Genomic DNA, 24,981 nt, shown 5'->3' with positions numbered 1-24,981 from the left:
CACAGAGGTTGGGACCAAGGCCAGCAGGGAAAGGAGAGACGAGGGTGTGCACCTGACTCAGTCACTCAAGTGGGATGCCTATCCCAGGAGCTGGCCTCTGCAGTGATTCCCTGGGACCTTGCCCTGCCCCTCCCTATTCCTTGCCAGGTGATGAATGAGGAGGACCAAAAGGCCAGGAGGAGGAAAAGCGCCGAAGCTGCATTTTGTTGTAAAGGGCACCAAAGCCGAGGGCGGTACCCTGAGGCTGCAGACGAGCAGAGGGCTGAAGCGGACGTGTATGACCAGGGCATGGGGCACATCTATGTCTGTCTGGTTGTGTTCTGAGACCTCCTTCCAGCTAGGCCACACTCATGCTGCGCTACAGCCCCTCAGTGCCTGCCTGCTTATTTTAAGAACAGAAAGTAAAACACCCGTTCTCTGATGGAAAGACACCCTCCCTATACTGTCGTCCTCATCCCCAGACTCTCACAACCCAGCCCTTTATGATTTGGCCCACAGTTGTTTGCTGCTTCCACAGAAAACACACAAAGCGCAGGGGTGCCTGCTGAGGTACCTATCTCTCCTCCTCCTTCTGGTCTTACCTGGCTCTGAGCCCAGAAGCTCACAGCAGTCTCCCTCAGGCTATCAGGGTCTAGAGGAAAAGGGGGCCTAGAAACAATAAGATAGTCTCCACCCTTCATTATCCTCCCATCCACCACCTGCTCAGTGACAAATGGCATTAGGTGCTGTAAATTTAGCCAATCCTTTTAAGAACAGACAGGCATTAGAGGCATTCCCCCTCCCTTCCCCGTTCAAGGATGAGCTGGGTGACCTGCAAGCCAGGCTAGATGCTGGGAAACTTGTCATTCCAGCCCCTGGGAATCCATCATTTTAGCCCCCTAACTTCCTCAACCTCATTCTCTAGCCCACCCAGCACAGCTGCTGAACCTCACACAGGAATCTGGGAAGTCTCAAAGTCTGCTTTCCTGGCTCAGTTTTTGGCTTTGGGCAACAACAAAGGACTCAACCACCTTGGAACACAGGGAAGCTGCAAGGGACCCTAGAAGTGAATAGGGGGATTGTTTGATGCTCCCAGGCTCAGAAGTCAGAGCTCTCCACTCTGCCTGATCCCAGCAGGATGTCGACTCTGTATGAGGGCAACATCTGAGCTTTGAGGGCAGAGGACCCAACATGGGCTCGCTGTTTTATTTTTGCTAATGTCAATCATCACATCTACCCAAGACTTCATCCCATTTTCCCCCACATCATTTCCTATGAAGCCTGGTACCACATAGCACCGTACCCCTGGGTTCCCTGTCGGCGGTCTGTTCCTGGTGACTCTGTCATATGTGTGCTGGCTGCTGTCCATTACGTGCTAGTTCCTAGATCCCCCTATCCACAGGGCTAGCTAGAACAGCTTCACCCAGAACACACAGTTAGGACAACTTTTCCTTTATCACTTGCCAGGCAGACCTGGGCCAGGGTTATATATAGAGAGAGCCTGTGGGAAGGGAAAGGCTGGGCTGTCTGAGAGGGAAGATGCCCATAGCTGTCCAGAAGAAGCCATGGGAACCTTTTCCCTGCCAGGCCCCCATCTCATCTGGCCTGTGCTCCAACCCCTCACAGATGACTCTGCAGAAAATATCAGTTCCCTGGCAATCTATTCTTCATTCCTATTGTCTGGTTGCTACAGTTGGTGTTGGCTTGATGACTTGATATAGTCGTGTGTGCCAGAGGAACACAGGCTGGTTCAGGGGAGGCCTGTGTGAACAGAAACTTCAGGTTCCCAACCCCTGGGAAGTGGCAAAGTTCAGAAACATGCAGCAGTGGGGTGTGAGCTGGAAATCAGCAACACTCGCTGCTGCAGGAGGTAGGACGTCCATCATCCTCTGAGTGGGGATGCAATCCCCTACCTCACAACTCTACTTTAACCCTTTCTCGCTCTAACGCCGCATAGGGCGTTATTCTGAACGCTGGTCTGTGAGAACACAAATGTCTCGCACCACAACCACGGCATCAGAGGATGTGTGAATTAAAGCTGAACGGACCACACCCGCATCTGCATGCACCGTGCAGTCAAAGGAGCACTTTCATTTCAATTGTCCAGGATGAAGCATTTCTTTTGGGGGGTGGGCAGGACCAAAAGTGATGATGCCCAGCAGTCAGGTGTGGTTAACTCCCAAAATTCAGAGTCCCCAATATCTTGTTAATACAGATTCTGACTGGGTAGGCTGGAGCTGGACCCCAAATGCTGGGATTATTTTCCCTTGGAACTGTCTGACTGCATACCCCAGGCTGATCTTAAACTCCTGATCCTCTTGCCTCTGCCTCCCAAATGTTGGGATTATGGGCATGCACCAACATGCCTTGTGAGAGTCTACATTTCTTGCCAGCTCTCAGGACTAGCCAAGATCAGAGAATCCCTCCCATCACAACTACTCTTACTCAGATACCCACTCAGCGGTGGCACGGCAGGATAGTGGGAGGCTCCACCCTGACCTTGTGGCTACATAGGCAGCACCCTCCACGCAGGCCTCAGGGAGAGCTGGCACACAGTAGGACCTAATGAGCTGAGGTGCCTGTCTCTGGAGAGGTAGGGGACGACCCTGGGCACTGTCTCCACACCATTGTTTCTAAAATCCAGGTTGCACAGCTTCAGTGGCACTCTGAGAATCCCACCTAATCCTATGCGGATGAAGGTATCAAAACGTGCAGGCAAAAGAGCTTGCTGGAAGATGCGCAGATACCTCTAGCCACGGACAGTACAGACACAGGCCACTCAATTCACCCAGTGGAGTCAGTTCCTCCACTCCTGGTGACCGTCAGCCTTTGGGATCCTCAAGTGTAGATCTCAGTTACCATCATTCACAGAGTGGGAATGATAGGCTGGGGGTACTCAATGGGAGACTACCCTGCGGTACTCTGTGAGCCAAGTCTGGACAGAGTCCCTTTGGCTTACTGCTCCATTCTGAGAGAAGGGTGACCTGGAGCAGGGCTGATTCCTGTGTGAAGGCAGAGCATAGGCAACAGAAGGCAGGAGCTGTGGCTTCTGAGGAGAGTTGGCCCGTGCAGCTGCCAGCGATCCTGGAATGCCTAGGTAGAGAGGACCCAGCAGAGATACTGAGTGATCTGTCGTCACGTCATCCTTGCCATCCAGGCCTCCGAGTGAGAAGCAGCAGAGCAGCAACTGGGCCCAGGACAACCAGGGAAGGGATGGGAGAAGGGGAAGGGCACACAGGTGGATTCTGTAGGTGCAACTCCTGTATTACTTCTGGGTATTCTTACTGTACAGGTCCACCTTCAAGGTCTCAAGGACCACAGGGGCCTCCACTTGGACCTGACACTGACCACCTCCCTTGGCTCCAAGCACACCCTGCCTCCGACACCTTCTTATCCTCCCCATCTCCTGTTACTCAACCCTTGGCTGTTCTTAAAATATTTATGGGTCTTTATCTTGCCTTGACAAGACAGCAAGACCCCTGAGGTTCTGTGGCATTCTATACCTGTCTCCAACCCAAGCCCAGGCTACACACATGCACACACACACACACACACACTCACACACACACACTCACGCGCACACACCCTAGCACATGCCTTCAGCACCAGCCTCCTCAGTTTCCTGCTCATGGCCACTGGGCTCCAGTTCTCCCCAGTTCCCACCAGCTCCTAGAATGTCAAAGACATAATGCTGGGGACCCCCTATCCAATACCCTCCTCCCAATCCAGGCCTTGACCTCTTCCTATAACATTCTAGAGCCTCCTCAAGACAATCTATTACAACTAAAGCGTCCTGAAAACTTGTTGAACACTGCCCCTCTGGTGCCAGGGGACATGGATGGACCAAAGTTCTGCAGGGTCACTAGCCAGACAATTGAACTACATCCTTGGCTGGAGTCAGGTGGCTTCCTTGCTGCCTCTGCTCTCAAGTCGGGGGAATACAAGCACTTGTTAGCCCAATGTCTGCCACACAACTCTGGGCTGTCCCTAACCGGCCTCCTCATCTGTAAAGAATGCTGATGAACATATACCTCACTAGGAGATGCAGACAAAGTAAGATGCATGAGACAAGGGCTCAGCACACCCAGGGACACAGCAAGCCCTTGTTTACCACTGGACCCCACAATCACCCTTTTCCTCCCTCTCTGCTTCTGGACTCTCGCCCCCCTCTACCTTTTTGGATTACACCCCTGTTTCCAAGGCCTGTTTCCAGGCATACCTTCTCCATGAAGCTTTACTTGGCCACTGGCTACTGCTGCCAGTGAGCTCTCCTCCCTAATGTCTCACCGTCTTAAACTCCCCACGCTCTGTCTGGGCCTTAAGTCTGATCCTCTCCTGGGTTACAAATATGGGGTGCCTTCAGTTCTGCCATGCTGCACAGATTCAAGGGGACCTAGTTTCTCTCATCTCTGCACTCCGGGTAGGTAGCTGGGCCCCATTACTGGCTTTCTTCAAAGGCCTCTGGACTTAATTGTCTGAGGAAAAAAAAAGACTATCTTGGAGCACACTGGATAGGAGAAGGGACACCAAATGTGTCTTGTTGTGAACCCAGCAGGGCACTCCCAGTTCAGGCCAGAAAGCTCCAAATGCAGTGGCCCTGGCACCCAGGCCCTCCTCAGGTAACACTGCCTCTCCAGTGTCCCTCTTGGGGTAACCACAGCCCCCGGGCAGTTCTCTTTGTCTCTGGAGCATCTTCTTGAACCACAGCCCAGCAGGAGTGGAGGTTCTACACCACCTGGGTTTCAGTGGAGCTACAGAGCCAGTCAGTCTTCAGCATCAAGAGGCAACTGGGTGGAAGGCGGACCTGAGACAGGGTCCCTTTCCCTCTCCTCCTCACGCTGTCCTTTTGAAAGCCGGCTGGTCCTCAGCCCACAGTGGCCTCAACACAGCTATTCAGTGGCTCACAGGGCCTTCTGGCCCTCACACTTTTCTCTGCAGTAATAAGACGCCATGACCTTGGAAACTTCTAGAAGGAGAATTTATTAGGGCTTCCTGTTCCCAGAAGGAAAAGAGCCCATTGCCATTTGGGGAAGTGTCAAGAATGGCGGCAGGCATGGTGGCCTTGTAGCTGGTTCTAGAGAAACCAGAACCCAGTGTATCCCTCCCTTGGCCTCCAGGAGCTGGAAAGCAGAAAGCAGCCTGCAGGACACTGATGCTCTTTCTCCACAGGGTTGCTGAGGAGCAGAGACAGGTGACCCAGTACAGAAGAAGTAGCTCAGACAGCTCAGCTGGAGGCAGGCCTCTCCCCTTCCGGGTAGCCTTTATGTATCCTATACAACAACCGTGGGCATCCTGAACCCAATCCATCCCCAGTGTTGTCACAGTGCTCCGTGAATTCTCCATGAGCCCTGAGGAAACGGAGCTGCAAGAACTTTGGATCCTGGGTTCCCGAACTGGCCTCTAGGCCCAGGGCCAGCACCATCACGGCTACCTCTGCTACTCCCACTCACACAGCTGGCCTTTGAAAGCAAGTCCTCAATACCGTGTCCTTGGAAACGATTTCCAAGCCATTTCCCCTCTAAGACTATACTTATCTTCAAATAAACTCATAAATGCTCCTATAATGTGGACAGTAATAAACACTAATTTACAAAGCATTTACCTTAGGTCAGACACCATGTGACAGTAATTGAATCTGTAAGACGTCACGATGCAGACACCATTTTGTCCCTGTGGTACAAATGAGGTTACTGAGGCAGACAGGGGCTGGCCAAAGGTAACCTGGTTTATAATAGGCTGAGTTAGTACAGAAACCCATACAGAAATGGCTCCAAAATGTGACTATTCCAGCGTGTTACTCAATTCCCACTTTGTCCCTTGCTCAGCAGCCACGAGCTGCGGGATCCCATTGAAGGCCAGGGTGCTTTGGAACCAGATCCAAGTCAAGGCTTGGGGCCTGCACAGGTGACAGAGTAAACTGCCTTCAGGTGGTCAGATCCCTGGAGGCAGTTCAGGTCTTATGCCTTCCTGGGGGCTTCACAGCCTATTACGGCTGGATCAGTGAGCTCTTATAACCCTGCTCCTGCAAGCAGAACAGGTGTGTAGCGTCCATTTTACAGCTGGAACTCCTAGAGCACCCTGCCCTGCTAGACAGGACAGGTAATAATCCGGGATCCTGACTGCAGTCCTTCATATTTGCAACATCACAGAGACTAACTCTATAGCATAAGCCAATGAATCAGTGGACCTTCAGGTTGAGCTGGGGTGAGCCAAGGACTCAGATGGCTAAAGGAGCAATATGGGACAGAAGGTCTTATGTACTACACAGATGTCCTTCAGGGAGGATAGAAAGACTCAACTCTTCCATAGACCATAAAGTGGTCTATGTATACCATCTGTCTTGTAAAGAAAGTGTTTGGGGTTTGGTCTTTTGATTTAAAAAAAAAAGTGTGATGTGTGTGTGATGTGGTGTGGTGTGTGTGTGTGTGTGTGTGTGTGTGTGTGTGTGTGTGTGTAAAAATACCAAGGCCAAGGCCAGAAAAGGGTATCAGGGGTTCCTCCATCACTCTCAGCCTATTCCTTTGAGTCCGGATCTCTCCCTGAATCTGGGGCTAGCATTTTCTCTTCTAGGCTGGGAGCCAGCAAGCTGCAGCAGAGCTCCTCAGGTTCCAGGTGATGAAACAGCCCAGAGCTGGGACGTGACACGTGGAACTCAGAGCCTGGAGTCAGCTGGATTCCTGAGATGCTTGCTTTCCACACCCCCAGGTTGCTCAGCGGACAAGCACCCAAACCACCCTTCCCTTTTCTTTCTTTTTAGACCCACAGCAGGCTTTGAAAGCGACAACAAGACAGGCTGACAGTGTACCATACATTCTTGGTCTAACAGACTGTGCCCAGGGAAAGCTCATCTCCATGTTGTGCCCTAGACCAGCTTAGACACCTAAGTGACAAGGTGGTCATCAGTCTATAGCTGCTGGATACAGCGTTCCCACGCACAGGTTCCTTTGACTGTAGTCTCACAGTCAGGCTAACACACGGGCCACTAGTTGTTCCCTAGTGCTCTCACGGCTCTCTGTACAGGACGGCCCCTGAGAGCATCTTCAGCATGTCACCTATATACTGATTAGCAACGCCCTTGCTGAGTGGGGCCTCAGCTGTCATTGAGCCTAGTGCACCCTTCCAGAGTTCATGGGTTCAGAAGATACCTATCTGTCTTGTGGGTCACTGTTAAGATGATAGATAACACACGGCTCTTTTATGAGCTTAGAATTACAGCTATGCCCACCCTCACCACCCCTCTGCCCCAACATGAACACAGATTAATGTGGTCATGGCCTTGTGGCTTCTTAGAAAAAGAAAATCCTGTTCTTTTCTTCTCTTAGAGATGGATAAAAAGCGGACCTAAAGCAGTAGTGGGGAGGGTAAGTCTCAGTTCAATAAAGCTGAGATGCTCCTACAGGGTTCAAGCCGGAAGGATGGTTCTAGCCAGAGCATATCTGCCCAGCATCGAGACCAGTGCCTGCAGGAGCACCTCATCTGCTAGCCAAGAGCGAGGAAGCGACTCTCTGATTTCAGTGAGATTGGCTGTCTCCCTAGGGACCCACCTGTGTAGGAAATATCACTGATATGGCACAAGCTGCTCTGGGATTGCTGCCACAGGAAGCCACTTGGGCTGTTCAGGAAGAATGGGGGAAAGGAGAGAACCAATTTCTCTGTAAGAAGAGAAGGGCAGACATGTCCACCTTGTCTGGCACCATCCAGGAGAGGGTGGATGGCCAGGAAAACACTCAACGTTCCAGTCTGGGGTGCAGAGACACTCTAAGACTAGATTGGGGACACTGAGCTGTTAGAATTCAAAGGAATTCTTTTTTTTTTTCTTTTTTGGTTTTTTGTGACAGGGTTTCTCTGTGTATCTCTGGCTGTCTTGGAACTTACTCTGTAGGCCAGGCTTGGCCTCAAACTGAGAGATCTGCCTGCCTCTGCCTCCCTGAGTGTTGGGATTAAAGGCGTGCGCCACCACCGCCCAGCTTCAAAGGAAATTTTGACTCTGGTCTAGTCCTTAAATATCTCTCACTGGTTCAGCATCTGCTAGGTCTACCCCATGCTACCAAGGTGAATGGAGGCATGGCTCTGTCCTTCAGGATACCTTTAGGGTAGCAAGGAGAAAGCCAAAGACAACGTGTCAAGAACATGTCACCAAATCTTGCCTAGAGCCCCAGAATACATGCCCAGGCGGAGCCTGTGTGAACCTCGGTAAGTTCCACCCTCAGTCTTCCTATGACAGGTGTCCTGACAGAAAGGGACACTGAGGCAGACTCACACACACAGGAAGAAGCCATGGACAGAGGAGAGCAGACAGGTGACATCAGAAGCCAGGACAACCAGACACAGTGTACATGCTTGTAATCCCAACCTAGGGAGGCAGCGGCAGGAGGATACCGAGCTCAGTGCCAGTCTGAACTAAATAGTGATACCCCGCTTAAGACAAAACAGGAATCCAAGGCCCATGAAAGTTGGTCAGCAAAGTACCAGAAGCTAGGGAGACCTTGGTGCAGCATCCCAGCCACACTGCCAGAGGATCCATCCTTACTCAAACCTGACCTTCCAGCCTGTTGCGGTAAAACCGTCAGCGGGGGTTGTTTAAGATGAACGTTGCTCTTTGTCACAACAGCTCCAGCACAAACACCATTTGTGCACAAATACACTGCATATGTGACAGTTCCATGTGTGCACATACTGACCCTGGTTCCTAGGTAGTCAGAACAGGCACCAAACCAGAAATCGGCATTGCAAGCTATGCAAAGGCCCTGAGATGCGCTCTTTGGGCAAGCATCCTGTGTCCCCATTTTAGAGATGGTCAGTTTTAGGAGGTAGTGCTGGCATCAACCACACTTGGCCCTTATTGGGTTCATGGGAAATTCTTCGGTTCATCCCACGGTTTTCTACTGGAACCCAGGACTCATTAACTGCCAGCCAGGTAAGGAGGAGTCACAAAGGAACAAGGGAAGTCCCCATGGGAAACAAGGCCACACAGGAGCTCGGAGTAAACCAACCTCAGAGGGGCATAAAGTGCAGCAATCTATGAGGGTTTGTGGGTTCCAGGTCTGCCAGCAAGGTGGCCTATATCTGGCATTTCTAGACGAGGAGAGCAAGGCAAAGCCCAGATGATGGCGGAGACAGGTGGAGAGGAAGAGTACAGAATGTGAGAGGGTTCATTTCACAATTTTCGGGCCTGACTCAGCTAGCTACCTGCTGTGTAACTGCCACTCTACAGACAGCCATGCTATAGCCTCTGCCCACTGCTGCCAGGCCAGCTGACAGCTCCCGAGGGTGGCAAGGTGGGGCTTAGTCTCAACTGTGGGGTCTTGGGTAAGTAGTTCATACAGAAGTTATGGGGCCCAGGCAAGAAAACAAAAGCCTTTCTTACTCGAAATAAGAACTTCAAACTGAGCTTGTTGTCCTGTGTGTGTGTATGTGTGTATATCTGTGTGTGTGTGTATGTGTGTGTGTGTGTGTGTGTGTAGCAATACAGGGTGCTGTCTGGATTCTCTGATCCAAATACACTGTCCAGCACACACTTCAGGAAGGGAAGATAGGTCATGTGACTGGAGGTTGAGGGGAGCCTTTGACACAGCACGCATGCACCTCTGGGCCACATCTGACTGGTAGAAAACAGTGGTTTAGCCATGATTTTTCCAGAAGCTTCTGTTAAATGGCATTTAACTAAATAATGGACATTCAGGAAAAGAGCAGGACACGCCTGAGGCTGAGACCCACCTTTGATCCCTCATCTCTGCTGATCACCTTGAGTGTACACTCTTTTTCTTACCTATATAGGAGGACAAACACTTAAAAAAACTCCTTTAGTTGAAGAATATGGAAATAAATCTAAACTATAATTATATTTCAACTTATACCTGAGCAACATATTAAGAAAATACTAATAGCAACAATAATAACAACCTAGATAACTTTGCATGGCTTCATCTGAGTCCTTTCCAAGTACTGTAAACTTGCCCCTTTCTCCAGTCTTCCAGGGGACTCCTGGAGCCATGCTGGATTCCAGGCTCATTTCTGATGGCTTCTCACACATTTCTGCATACTACCACAAGAGACCGCCTCCAGAACTCCTTCTGAGCCCTGAGAGATGCCAGCTCCCACTGGCACATAACACCAGCTCCTCTGGCCACTGAGAATTCCCAGGATGGAAGTGACAGCTTCAGGAGGATCATTTGTGGTTGATGCCTATTCCTCTGGGGCAGGTTGTAGGCTGGGGTTCAGTGGGGCCAATCAGCCTGGCTGTGGCTCCACCTGCTTCAGGGCCACTCAGAACCCGCGTCACCACTCCCCGACCCATAGCAGTTAGCCAGCAGATCAAGAGTAGGCCTGGGAACCTGGCATCTCCCCTTTGTTCCCTTTCTTTGGGGCCCAGAGCCAAGCGAGCGAGTGAGCAGCAGGCTTGAGCTCTGCTGTGCTGACAGCTTCATCAGGCTGGTCACCACCTGCTAATTGCATCCTCAGCACCACAAGCCCTTCCTGTCCCCCCCAACTGGAACAGTGATGAGAGCTGCCTGTCACACAGCCTGAGCTGTAGGCTCCAGGGCATTCTAATCCATGCCGGTACTGAATGCCTGCTCTAACTTCAGGTTTGGTCTAGCCTCTGCTCTTGCTTCTAGTCCACATGGACAAGGGATTCAAGAGCATTTTCCAGTCTCCTCAGAAAGTTTGCTGCCTGGCAGCTGGAGGGCTTTATGGTAATTTAGTCTCTGGCACCTAGGCTAACTGGGACAAGAATGGGAATAGTGCCTGAAGCCCACAATGGAGAGGATCAGCAGAGGAATCCAGAGGGAACATAGACCACCCTCTTGCCTCCCTGACATCACAGGAGAAGCCAACAAGGTGATGAGTACCAGGTGACAACCACAGAGTAGTAGGAGGTACTGCCTGCCCTTGTTCTATGGTTACTGCCCAGGTTCCCCTGGAAAGAGGCTGGAATTCATACTATGATGTAAATGACTAACCCTGAGTTTTAACAAGGGAGACAGAGAATAAAGAATGGCCCTAACACTGGGAACCCAAAGACGTACAGAAAGAAGGCAAGACAACACCTGGAAAGGAGTTCTGTCTATTCCCAGTGTGGGTGCTGCTGGGGGTGCCTTTCTAGGTCAAAGCTGGCTCCTGGAGGACCCCCCCCCACACTGATGACTGTTGCAAGGAGAGGGCTTGTTTGTCCCAGCAACCTGGCTAACTTAGCCCTGAAATAATCACACAGAAACTGTATTAATTAAATCACTGCTTGGCCCATTAGCTCTAACTTCTTATTGGCTAACTTTTACATCTCAGTTTAACCCATTTCTATTAATCTGTGTATGGCCACATGGCAGTGGTTTACCGGGAAAGATTCGGCACGTCTGTCTCTGGTGGCTCCATGGTGTCTCTCCCCTACTCTGCCTTTCTTTCTCCCAGCATTCAGTTTTGTCTTCCCTGCCTACCTAAGTTCTGCCCTATCAACTAGGCCAAGGCAGTTTCTTTATTCATTAACTAATGAAAGCAACACACAAACAGAAGGGACTCCTATACCGTATGACAACACAGATTCCTGGTTCCAAGGAAAACTAGGGGTTAGGTGGCCAGAGACTTAGATCTAGTGTCTCTGCTATCAGTTAACTGTGACCTTGGACAAGCCACAGCTCTGGGCCACCCTGGTTTCTGTCTCTACAAGAAGAGGACCCTGGCCTCATCCCAGGATTGGGAAGGTAGTCTCCAGTTGGACCTCATGCCCTGGATGTACAGCAGGCTGTCCTGGCTGGGGGCCAGAGTTCCACCATTTCTGTCTCTGTTACGGCATCATAGCAGCAAGAGTAGATTCCAGGCTAAATATGGAACCACAGACTCAGGCTTCTCCACCTGTAGGCCTGGCCCAGCTGACGCTGCTGTCTTCCAAGCCACTCCAAATGCTGATTCAGAGACTCTGTGCATGGCCAAAAGCCAGACGGGTCAGGAGGGCCAGGGCAACAAAGAACTTCCAGACACATCAAAATTCAGCAGTGTGAGGCACTCCCCTCTAACGCAAAACAGGCACGTGCCTGCCCGTTAGTTCAACAGCTCAGAAGAGCAGAAATGCCTGAGTCTTGGAATATACCAGTTTGTTTCCAACAAAGGAACAGGGACACAATAAAACAGGAGAGTGCTCTCTGTGAGGCAGGACATGTAGGATGAGGTATAAGACCTCTCTCTTTAAATAAGACCATGTGACTTGGCACCACATCCTCACACAGACACTGGAGAAGCACTCCATTGCTGACAACATGCTTATGGGAGGCCGAGGTCTCAGAGGGAGGCCAATTTCCCATCTACGGACTCAAGCTAACTCTAGCCCAAGTGACGCAGTATGAGTCACAACCCCCCCACACACACACACTCCTATCACAAATGTAGTGGGTATCTACCATGTTGCCAGAGGCTCACATGTGCCCTTCTACAGATCTCCTTGAGCCTTAGTTGATGGGGTCACACAGGCTTAGGATAGGCCTAAGAAGAGGAGATCTGGACATGGATACATACAGAGAAGACTATGGGAAGGTGGGAATGCAGTAAAGAGACACGTTATCTCCAGTAGAATGGAGCTGCAAAGCATTGTGGGAGGTAGAGGGAGTTGGCACGCACATAGGAAGTAAGAGAGAGAAAAGAGAAACCGTGCTAGAGCCTCCATTCATACGGTAGCCCAGGGAGGACAGAAACAGTAGAAGAGGACTCAAACTCTTGGCAAGCCTGCGTTCTCCACCAGTTGGGAGAGGGGCAAGGAATGGTGAGAAGGGGGACAATGGCCCTGAGGAGATCCCCTCACAGGCGGAGCTTCTTCCCGCTTAAATCTGAAACAAAGGTTGCTTTGGAGAAGACAGAAGCAACAGATCCAGAGAGAGGATGCATCCTGAGGCTAGGCAGAGGAACCAAATCTACCCACCCTGGTGGAGGAGACCTGGGAAAGAGGAGGTGGCAGAGCAGGGCAGGCAGGGAAGCCAGGGGAGGCAGCTGGAGGGTCATAGGGAGAGTTGCTAGATGTATGGATAGTAGGAAGCGATAGATAGATAGATAGATAGATAGATATAGATAGATAGATAGATAGATAGATAGATAGATAGATAGACAGACAGACAGACAGACAGACAGACACACGTAGATACAGATGATATATACAATGTGAGCCCCAGCATTGGTTCAGGGACTAGTTAGGTGACAAGATAGTCACCCAGACAAGGAATGCAGACTGGAGTCATGAACTGGATTTAGGACTGCCACTCTGACACAAATGAGGTGCAGTTGTCCTGAGCTGGTGGTGGGGGCAACAGGGCCAAGGTACAGGGTAGCTGGGGAAAGCAGGAACTAGGACTTCCAAAGTTCCCAGCATTGACAGACCATGGAGAACAGGTCCCTGGAGAGGATGGTGACCACAAATGCTGGGAGAGCAGGGATATGCGGGATGTCTTAGTCAGGGTTACTACTGCTGTCGTGAAACACCATGACCAAAGCAACTTGGAGAGGAAAGGTTTATTCTGCTTCCACCTCCAGGCAACAGTCCATGACTGAGGGAAGTCAGGAAAGGAACTCAAACAGGCAGGGTCCTGTAGGCAGGAGCTGATGCAGAGGCCGTGGAGGGGTGCTGTTTACTGACTGTTCCCCCTGGCTTGCTTAGCCTGCTTTCTTATAGAACCCAGAACCACCAGCCTGGGACAGCACCACCCACAATGGGCTGGGCCCGCTCCCATCAATCATTAAGAAAATGCTCTACAGGCTTGCCTGCAGCTGATCTTATGGAGGCATTTTCTCAGTTCTCTCCCTCCTCTCAAACAACTCTAACTGTGTCATGGAGGTTAGGACTAGAAGCAGCAGCAGTCTGAGGGTGAGGATGCCCTTCATGGGAAGGCCACCACGATGGGCAAAGCAGAGTGCCCATGGACCTGGCACTGAGGAAAGTCCCTGTAATAAGGCCTCCCATGAGGGGACAAGATCCTTGAAGGCTTGTCCATTTCTGAGTCCCAGGAAGAGAAACTCCACAGTCACTAAAGGCAACACTGAGGGGGTGGCAGGGGCCCCAAATCAGCTCACAGCTGCCAAGTGTGTCCACGCCTTCTCAACGCTGCTCTGCCGCCCCGAGGGATTCCATGGTGAAATGTGGAACTGAGGACTGGTCATGCTGATGCGTCCCTGTTTTCGGACGCACTTTACAGTATCATTAAGGCAGAATTTAGCGAAACGCAAAAACACATGTACAAGATTTGAAAATTTTGCTTCTGTATAACCTTCTATATAAAAAACAAAAAATAGAAAACCAAAAGTCAGTCTTAACATTATGTTTGTGAATACATACATATAATATATATATCATATATGTAATATATAAAACATATATTATGTAACTACATAATATATTATATATTTAGGTCTCCAAAAATATATTATATAGCTAAAGTTTGGATTGCAGATATTTCAAACCAAGAATGATTTAGGTCACAGCAGCCTCTCATTTTGCTGGGAAGTTGGGTGGCCAGCCAAAGTCATGTCATTAATTAATGACATAGCCAGGACCAGAAGCCACACCTCCTGAAGTACCCCAGCTTCTGTTGCTACCACATGCTCCAGCGCAAGTCAAACTGATGCCAACAGTCACAGAGGCCATCTCAACCCTGCTGGTGCCCACAGAAGGGGCCGGGAGGCTCCGCTGTGTTACCAGCTGTACTATCAGTGGTTGGGGTCCTGATTTTACAAGGCTTGGCTTTGTTGTACAGAATTGCAGATACCTCCATGCCATGGTGCCATGTCTTACATGGAAAGCTCTCCAAAGGCCATGTGTTGATGGTTCCCCCCACCCAGTGTGATGTTTTGGGGAGGGGGTGGGAAGTCTAGGAGAGAGGGAGAGGTTTTAGGGTCTTGAGGTCACATCCTTGAGAGGAATCATGAGATGCTGATCTCGTCTCTCTCTTGGCACCTTGGCCAGGAGTTATTTCACATGTCCCCATCCTTAGATATTGCAGCCTCAACAGACACCCAAAAGCAACAGGGCCAACGGACCTTGGACTAAAATCTTCGGAACTGACAGCCAAAAGCCTTTTTTTTCTATTTATAAGTGGATTATCTCAGGCATGCACCACAGTAACAGCCAACTAACACAGGTCACGTGCTAGCTGTGGGGGTCACACGGGCATGCAGCTGTGTTTGGGAGGGGGGCTGCAGAGGGGGCAGGCAGACTGAGCCCAGCCACACAGCACCTGCTGCATCCGACATCAAAAATGCGGTATGTCTGCTGAGGTCTTTCCTACAGACCCACCGTGGCCTGGTTCCACTCTGGAGTCAATTTATTCCAAGTTCCAATTGGACTCCCGGGCAAGATAACTTTTCTATAAACTGCAAAGGACTTGAGCTTTAGATGAAAACTCTAATTATAATAAAGGGGGAAACTAACATAAATATTTCCATAAAAGAGCAAAGAACGTAAAAAAAAATAAATTTGCAAAGAGAGAAACCATTTAGAGCAAGCTGGCCAGTCATCAAAGAAATCGAGAAGGAAACGGTGACACCATTTTACCCTTATCAAATCTGGAAGAGCAGCCAGGAAGGCTGACCCAGGAGGAAGGAAACACATTTTCTGTCTGGAATGGGAGTGAAAGCAAGCCCGTGGCCTGTCTTCTGCAGAGCCTTGTGGAGCAAGTGTTTAAAAAGCTGTTTGAATGTATGCACAGCTTAACCTGACCTATGAGCACGCACCTGGCCAACTGTCTCAGAAGTGTGTGTAGAGGCCACAGCCCCGGGACAGGTGTCCGCTAACTCCTGACTTCTCTGAGAAGTCACTGACACATCACCGAGATCTGACGCAAAGGGTATTTGCTTTCTGAGCCGACTGTAAAGAGCTGTGCCATCAACATAGGGGAGGAAACACCGAAAATGCCATGAGCCAGTTATGGGGCATCCACATCCAGAGGTTCACTGGCCACGACAGAGCCATTCAGAACCCTGGCAGACCAGCTGCTGGATCTCTAGGAGCCAAGGTGCCACCCTGGGAGGAGAGACAAGCAGACCTGCCCCTTAGCACCATTGTGTGGCCTCTCTCTTCCCTGGACTTCACATCTCCAGGATGACACAGCCCCAACTAAGGATAGGACAACAGTGTCACAGCTTTGTGTTAGAACAGACTCCCCAGAGAGAGTGTGGGGAACGACACCTGCCACAGTGGAAGGGAGCAGAAGACTGGTGTGAGCCACAGTAGGTCATGCCGTTGAGGGAAGGTGTGGGGTATGAAGTCCAGGCTGTATCCCCTGATCCAATGTCACATACTAGCATCTTCCCAAACTCCTGGAGGCCAAAACAAGCCAGGAGCAAAAGAGCATCACTTCAGTGATTCAGGGACAGGGTAAGACCCAAGCCAAGCCTTTGTGTTGTGGCCTGTGAAGGTTCTCTGGGTCTCAGGTCACTCCCGCCGCTTCCCTTCACAGGCTCCACCCTACAGAGAACACAGCCCCACGGGACCACAGGAAGTGCGCTCCACTACAACAGACCCACGGTGGCCTCCAGGTATAGAGTCATCTTCATTCTGATTTCCTCAGTGATGACACAGGTAAAAAGCATTTGCCCAACCCCCTCAGGCCATGCACTACACGCCCTGTATCCTAGTCTATGTAGATGCTACTTTGGTGAAGCCTGGTTGCTATAGATTGAGACGGAATAAAGATATACAGCTCCCGGAAACAGGATCTGCAATGAGAATCACACAGAGCCTTGAGACTGCCAGAGAAGTGGGATCTGGGATCTGGGATCTGGGATCTAGGAGTTACCACAGGAGATCTGCTATGAAATCAGTAGGTGCTGGGTCACTGTGGGCAGGTCACTGGCCCTCTCCTGCTGTTGCTTTCCTTACCTATAACTACATTGGGTGTGTGCTTTTCAGCCCACGAGCTTATGAACACTACAGGCTCCTGGGCTCTTGTCAGCTGTTGAACTACACACACCTGGGTCCTAGGAACCTACATTTTGATGAGGTCCCTGACTGATAGCAATGGTCAGGGCCCAGACCAACACTTGGCAACAATAACAATGTGTTTATAGATGTTCTGGTTTCCAGAGTTAACAGTGCCTGTTTCCACATAGGAAGAATAACATACAGCCAGAAGAATAACATAAACAAACAGGATGGGCAGGACAGAGTGACAGAAACGCTTTGGCTTAGAGTCTCTCATCTCAAAAGTGTGGCCATATATTCATCTGTGCACTTTGTGTGCTGCTCAAAAACATCCAGGACACATTGTTAAGCCCATACCCTTCAGTAGTCACCTTGACTACGGTGGGGGTACAGGACAGAACTGTTTTCTTCTACATCCATCCCTTAAGACAAGGGGTGTTTTTCCCTATGTCTCCTCAAGGTTCTGGGGGGAAAGCCAACAGACCAGCATCATGAAAATCCCCATGTTATTTCTACAAAGCATATGGTTCTGCCTGGGCTCCCTACACACTCAAGAAGTGTCCTGCCTCTTCCCATCACCCCTCAACCCATCTCCAGATTCCTTGTCACTTGCCCTTCCCAGGAGTTGTATGTCTCCTGCCCCTCCAGGCCTGGCTCAGCCAGGCTGCCTACCCAGCCCCCACTGCTCAGCTGTCTCTCACTAACAGTCTACAAGCCCTCCCAACTTCCGGATGGACAGGTCCACAGGTCCTCCCACCATGCATGTGGGCTGTGGAGGGCGCCCAGGGATGAGCTAGGCAGACTCGGAGCCTTCGCAGACCTGCTGACCTTGTTTGAAGATGATTAACACACTAATTACAACACAGTGTGAGTAAGGAAGGCATGTGCAGCAGAGGGCATGCTGTCTGGTAATTACAAACCTACCGTGGTGCTCTCTAAAAATAGTGCAACTCCCTCCCCTGGCAGTCTAGGGACCCAAGAATAATGCAAGCTGAACTCCCGTTCCCCTGGGTCTGGTGTCACTCACATACAGCCACATATATCAGAGGCCTAAACACCTCACAGTGCGCACATGGGCCAACCAGGGCTGAGGCTGCATTCCTGACCCTACAGTTGGTCCTGTCTCACCTTTCAGGAGGCCTGAGGATCTCAGACTCATCACCCAGGCCCCACCCAGTCATGGCTGAGACATCTCCCAGGGCCAGATAGCAATGGGACCCTATAGCACTGCTCAGTCAAGTCCCCCAGCCAAGCTGTCTCTGGAGGGTCAGCATCTTCAACAAGCACTCTCCTCCCCTCCCACACCATTGCCAGCATGGAAAGTCAATGAGGGACAGATGAAGAGGCATATGTATTCATCTCTAAAGTGATACAATGGTCTGCTTTGCTTCCAACTCCAGAGCAGGAGGTCTGAGACCAGACAGGCTCTGTGCTTCAGTGAATACATCACACCAGACAAATGGCTCCAGCAGTCGGGAACACCCCACCCTAGTGCCAGTCTCCCTAACTCCCATGCCTCTGCTGTCATTTGCTGGTTTCAGCTGGCTATGAGGCCCTCTAAGAGGACAGAGTGTCCTGTACGGAGATGCACAGCACACAGAGGGCAGGTCATTGACCACATGAACATCAGACACCCACGAGGCAAAGGGACAACCTTGAGGCATGGGCATCTAAGGTAGGAGAGACAGCATGATGCACACAATAACTACAGAATTAGCACCTTCATCCTGGAAGATTGCAGTTAGGCTCCCAGGGAGTTCTGTGCAAATAACTCTCCTGCTTTCTCTTCGGTCCCAATCCACTTAAATGCCAGCTCCTGATGGCCTTCCTAGTCCCGCTGCCTCCACCTGGGACACCAGGACTTCCCCTCACACGGGGGTATGGCCACTTCCTTTCTGGCTATGTCTCTCCTCTACTGCTCCACAGAGGCCAAGTCACACAGGAATTATTTAAGAGAAGACAAGAGAGTCTTCTCTCTCTCGAAGAGCCTCATTCCTCCCTCCATCTGCCCAACCCATCGTTCCTCCAGAACTCCCATACTCCTCAGATGAAAAGCTGGCCCTGCCTTGGCTCACATGACCTATGGCCATTTCCCCTCGCCTAAAAGCCCCCAGCACCGACATCCACCTTTCTGTCTGCACTTCCTTAGCCATGCCTTTCCTGTGTCAAGCCTAACTCCTCCCTGAAGCTGAACACTCTCCACCCAGGTGGGTAATAATACCATCCGGGTGCCAGGGGTGTAGGAAGACTTAGCAATGATTCTCCAAAGAATAAGGATGCTCACACTGGTCTTTAAGCTCTTGTAAGAGACAAACCATTGGGCTCAACACCGGTCTAGCCTCTGGTTTTTGGCCTCTTCAGCAGTGTGAGGTATGGGTTCAATCTCATGAAGTAAGCCTTAAATCCAAATTTTAAGATGTGGCTGGTTACTTCCATAACGTCTGTGCCACTGCTGCACCAGTAAACCTTGCTGGCAGACCTTTGCTGTTGCAGCCTTATCAATAGCCTATGATTTTGGCGGTTCCATGGGACTCCTTTGACCAACAACTCAACAAGATGCAACCCATTCCTGGCACTGGAGGTTTTTCCTAGTGGCATAAGATGTGAGGCCTGAACACTGTATATACTGACTCCATTTAAATTCTTTGTATATATTTTAGGAAGCTTCTAACTAGTAAGTTCACATAAGGGTTTTCCAAAGGACTTTAGTGTTTGTTGTCCTTCCCCATATTTCCTTCTGTACCTTATCCTGGGAGAAATGTGGACACAAAGTCCCACCTCTAACTAAGAAGCTATTTGCAATTCCTAAGGGAAAATCCATTTTCTCCAATGGAGTATCACACCACTGTGGATATCAACCATACACTAAGGCAGGCCCCATGCTCAGGAGCAGTTGGCCAGCACAAAACAGACTCGATGTGCGTGTGTGTTTGTTTTTTGTTTGTTTTTTGTTTTTACAGAGAAAGAAAGAACATGAAGTTGGGTTGGTGGGGAGGTAGGAGGCTCTGGGAGGAACTGAAGGAGAGGAAAAAATATGATCAAAATATATTTAAAAGAAAAATTAAGGGGAGGGAGGAAGGGAAAAAGAGAGGAGGAGGGAGAGAAACCAAAGGCAGGAGGGACAGGCTACTGTAGCCCAAGAGTACTCTGAACAGGCATGCTCTTCCCAGCTACCAGGTAGCAGAGAAAGCACTCCCTACCCCAGCCTCGCTGTCCTCCCTTCTGTGTCAAATGGAGAAAGTGGCAGTGGCTAAAGGATGCCAGAAAGCATTTGTAGCAATAACAAGGAGAAGGGATCCTTCAGCTCCACTCTGGGCGCAGGCAGAAAAGGAGGGAGCGGGGAAGGAGGTTCTTGGAACAAAGAGATGCCACAGGACCAGGATGAAGCCAGTCTGCACACTTAAGTCTAAGAGCAAAGTATCATTGGAAGAATAGGGAGGGATGCTACATACATCATTCTGGGATGTAGGAGGCCTCAGGGCTTTTTACAAAAACAACAAACAAACAAAAACCCCTCCATATTCAGGCCTGATAGTCTGAAAACAGCACTAGCTATATCTGGCCTTCTCTCACTGTGAAATGGAAAAACTAGAAGAACAGCATCTCATGATGCTGGAGAAAGAGAGAGAGATGTGTGTGTGTGTGTGTGTGTGTGTGTGTGTGTGTGTGTGTGTGTGTGTAATAGCCTGACAGCATCAGGCTAGCATGTTAGTCCATGAAAAGAAGGTGAATCACAAGCCATATTGTGCCAGAACCTCAGTTCCAGACATCAGTGTGCATCTAGGAGAGCACCATAGCTGAGAGAAGCCCTGAGCCCATGCCTTCAAGTTGGTGGCTGGTAGCTAACCTTCTATGAATCTCACCCTACTGGGGGCGTTCCAGGAGGTCAGACCTCTACCAACACTCTGCCGGAGGCCCAGCACTTCAGGTGCAGAGTGAACACTGAGAGCAGACTACAGGACAGGGGCATAGACAACCTAACAAAATTTATATCATGTGAGAAGGAGCTGGCACACCGCAACAGACAGGACCAGGGCACCCAGGGAAGCGTAAAGTAACGGTCACAGTAGAGAAGGTCTCTGAAGAGTGGGGTCAAGGTTAAAACCTTAACTTCCCATTAGGCCTGATTCTAGGACACAGAGGATCCAGCTGGTATCAGGCATGATGAACATTGAGGTCCCAAGGATGGGACTGCTAAATGTTGGCGGCCAGTATGCTAAGAGAAAGGAACCAGTCACAAAGGACTATATATATTACAATTCCATAGCTAAGAATTATTGAAGACAGATACGTCTCCAGAGAAAGCAGATTAGTGGTTCCCCAGGGCTGAGGGGATAAAGAGTGATGGGGAGGTGATGAGAAGGTCCTGGTACCAGATGGTAGTGATGGCTACCAACACCGTGAACACAGCAAACTTAGCTACTTTACAATGGTAGGTTTCATGGCATATATATTTTATCTGACTAAATCTTGTAATATGAAAGAAAAGTAGGCCAGGCAGTGGTGGTGCACACTTTTAATCCCAGCACTTGGGAGGCAGAGGCAGGCAGATCTCTGTGAGTTTGAGACTGGCCTGGTCTATAAGAGCTAGTTCCAGGACAGCCAGGACTGTCATACAGAAAAACCCTGTCTTGAAAAACTGCAAAAAACAAAAGAGGGAAAGAGGGAGGGAGAGAAGAAAGAAGGGAGGGAGGGAGAAAAAAAGGAAAAGCAGTTAGGGAACTGAGACACTCAGAGGCTCTGGTACTGAGTGTCAGTGCCCTTATAAAAAATAACCTAAGAGAGGAAGATGGTATGTGAGGACGGTCACATCTTAGCTGGGATCCTCAGTGCTGCCTCTGGGTTGGGATTTCTCTTGTGAAAAATGGACTACTATAAGCTTGTTTCCTACCAGATATGGTTTTGGACACCATACCCAAACCCTTTTACCACCCGCTGGGCCTGACCCAGGAATATGTTTCAGACCTCACTGTGGCAGCATTGACCTAGAGCTACAATACCCCAGATCCATCGGCCTGTATCAGGGCAAGCTCTGTGTCACACCTGACCTGACATCCCAGCACACCTCTGCCTTTCTGGGTCTTCCTAGAAGAATGCAAGCCATAAGTCCAGCTTGATACGGGGCCAGCAGGAGCCCTCCCACCTGTGCTACACAGACATCATTCAAATGGGGTAGATGACATGCCTCTGCAGCACTGCCTAAGCAGATGGTTCTTCTCCCTTGGAGGCCCCGTTTGCACATTCACCGTGGGGCTCATTATACACAGTATTCCAGTATCACACTGTCCACATCAGTGGATCTCAGCGTACCAATAATACTTAGCAATTACAGCCTTCTAGAATAGTCTCTTCTCAGGGCAGAAGCCAGAAAACAGAACAAAATTATACATAAAGGACAAGTCCTGAGCCCCTCAGTACTGGACGATTATGAAACAGAACCAGAGATCACAGTCAAAATAGAGGAATCTGAAAAGGCGGAAGGAGAAGGCGCACCCCACCTAAGCCCTTTCGTCCTGTGTCTCTGGCTCACACACATATCCAACACATAGGATGCTATGGAGCCTCGTGTTTCATGAGGTTTTACTATCACTAGGTAGCTTAGCGGACATGAAAGCAGGGGCTCTTTCTGGCCTGGGGTGGCTTTTCACCTACTTATTTTTTTGCTATTTGTGTTGCAAAGAAAGAAGACTCACCAGGGAGCAGGATGCCAGGATGAGAGCGGTGGAGGAGGGACAAGCAAATGTCCTCAAAGAACTGAAGGGACCATCTCAGGAGAGGACATCACAGCACTGCCCACCCCTACCCTAGACACACAGTGGCTGCTCGTTCATCTATGGTTCGAGCTTACCAGGAACAAACAGCAGGTCAGAGGAGGCTGGGTCAACTACAGGGAACGAGGTGACACTCCATGGGCTGGCAGCCAGGACAGGCTAGACTCAAAGGCACACATGTGACCTTCCAAAGGTCGAGTCTGTGAGTGACCACACTTCCACAGGACACGGGCCACTTCTCAGCATGCTTGGCCAGGCAGGCAGCACACCTGGGCACACTGTGGACAGGGCTACTGTCAAGGTCATGGACGGACAAGCCACAGACTCAGTATTCTCTAGCAAGCTCTCTAACCTAAGGTCAGCTGTCCCACAGGCATGCCTCCCCACCCGCCCAGCATGCCATGGGGCCCTCTGCACATCTGTGGTGGCCTCTTGAGGGCTAAGAGCAAGGCCTGGGCTCAGCAAAGCACTTCACTGCCTGAGGTCTGTGCTGAGCAACAACATCCCTCAACAGCTCACCCTGGACAGAGATGAGACCTGCAATGCGGAAGCCGCCACTGACCAAAGGCAAGCATCATGGACATGGGCACAAAGTGGCCTTTGTAAAAACACATGCACTCATCATGTGTCAGTGACAGGCCTGAGCAACTGCAGAGAATAAACACCACAGGAGCGCAGGGCCAGGCCAAAAGGCTGAGTGTCGGGGACCATCCACCCCTCCAGCCTAACGCTAACTGTGTGGTACTGGCCTCTGACGTACCCGTGGTACACCCTTAGCTCTGTGCAGGACCTGACTGCATTGTTCCTAAACTCCTGAAAGGCAGAGAAGAAGTGAAAATTAATCCAATTAAAGGTGATGCTGTTCACAGGGAGGGAAGTTCTGGCATGCTGCCGAGAGTCTCTCCCCAGCCAGCTTTCAGGGCACAGGGTTTGGAGACAGTGAGTGGAGGTTGAGGTCCTGTCGCCCAGCCGTATCATTCCAGGGACAGCTGTGCAGGAGGACCTTACCTAGCGTTGTGAGGGCACCTGGGAAAAGATGGAGATCACGAAAAGTAAACCTGGCACGCTCTACAATGGCCCACTGCACTGATGCTGAGCTCGGCCTCCTTGGGAGAAAGAGAAGGAGCCTGCATCCTGCACCCCAGAGTCCTGGCACAGATGTGAGATCCCATAGAGGGAGGTCCCAAAGTCCCATCCCCAGCTCCTGGACCCTCTCGAGACCTTTCTCATCTGGATCTAGACACAGCCTTCAAGGGGACAGATGACTAACTGACATTTCTATTCCTCCACTTTACAGACCAGAGAGGAAGCCATGTTGGACTAGGGTACACACAAAGGTACCCCAAGAGTTAAGAGTCTAATAGTTCAGAGCTATGTCTAGTGAGACAGCCACTGACTGAGCAGTCTGAACGTTTCCTCGTGTGTGACCGTCTGCTCCATGCCACTGTTCCTGCTCAGGGTCTGAGCCTGGGAAAGCCTGGTGGCTTTGCTCTGGAGATCTGGGGAACCAGTACCTTAAACCACCCTACCCACATGCAATCACCAAGCTGAGAGGAAGCCCAAGCCAATCAGAGAGTCATGTCCTGGAGAGACATGGGAGGTTCTAGCTACCCTGGCTGATAACCTCTCGACAGAGAATCCCTCCCCAACTATAACCCTTAGCCAAAATGGAGAATTGTAAGTAATAGAAACGCCATCACTTTAAGGCATTAATTCAGGTTAAATTCTTTAATGGGGGATTAAACAAATAAGCAAAGAGGCTGCAAAGAAGAAGAAAGAGAAGTGAAGCAAGACAGAGTGTTAGGAGGACAGCCAGGGATCCCTGGAAGGTCATTACACCAGACAAGTGGTACTCCTCCACACACAGCTGCCAGGGGACCAGAGACCTCCTTCTTGGGGGTTGTGGCAGGAAGGCCACCTGAATAAGACAGTGGCAGGAAGAAGCAAGCTGGGGGTTGGCTGAGAGGAGGTGAAGCTGACGGCAGACTAGGCCTAAGGACTATCAGTGACCTTGGATGCCATTCCCTGGAAGGTGATTGGGGCAGCTCAGCATTAATGTGTCCTCCTGCTCACTGTGTGACGATGCTAGCCTCCTGGAGGACGGAAGACAGAAGTGTGGCACAGTGCAGGGTGCAGAAGCCAGGTAAGCACGGAGTAGGTTATACTTGTGCAGTCAGCGTGCTGGGGCATGGCAGGTGCGGCCCTCCTCCATGGACCTGACCTCACGTTCCCCTCCAGCTCCCAGTTCCGTCCTGCAGCCCATGGGATCTAGAGCTCCCACTACAGCACCTGCCTGCCGTGGCTTCCCATCTTCTGCATGGGAAGTGGGTGCCTGAGTAA

At 50.5% G+C, this 24,981-nt stretch overlaps 1 protein-coding gene across 6 annotated transcripts in view; it reads right to left on the bottom strand.

The window, feature by feature from the left end:
- The window catches only part of Ctif (cap binding complex dependent translation initiation factor), a 240,131-nt gene that overhangs the window by 188,275 nt on the left and 26,875 nt on the right, over window positions 1-24,981 (bottom strand). The window contains exon 1 of one of the 6 annotated variants that reach the window (XM_075968255.1): window positions 22,564-22,692. The exons of the other annotated variants lie outside the window; for them this stretch is intronic. The gene's annotated coding sequence lies outside the window, so the exon portion shown is untranslated. Of the gene's footprint in view, window positions 1-22,563; window positions 22,693-24,981 lie in introns of those variants that run through there. 6 annotated transcript variants of the gene reach the window in all.

Source organism: Microtus pennsylvanicus, chromosome 4, assembly GCF_037038515.1.
Source record: "Microtus pennsylvanicus isolate mMicPen1 chromosome 4, mMicPen1.hap1, whole genome shotgun sequence".
NCBI lineage: Eukaryota > Metazoa > Chordata > Mammalia > Rodentia > Cricetidae > Microtus > Microtus pennsylvanicus.
Note: the sequence above shows the minus strand (reverse complement) of the source record. Positions and strands in the feature narration are given on the sequence as shown.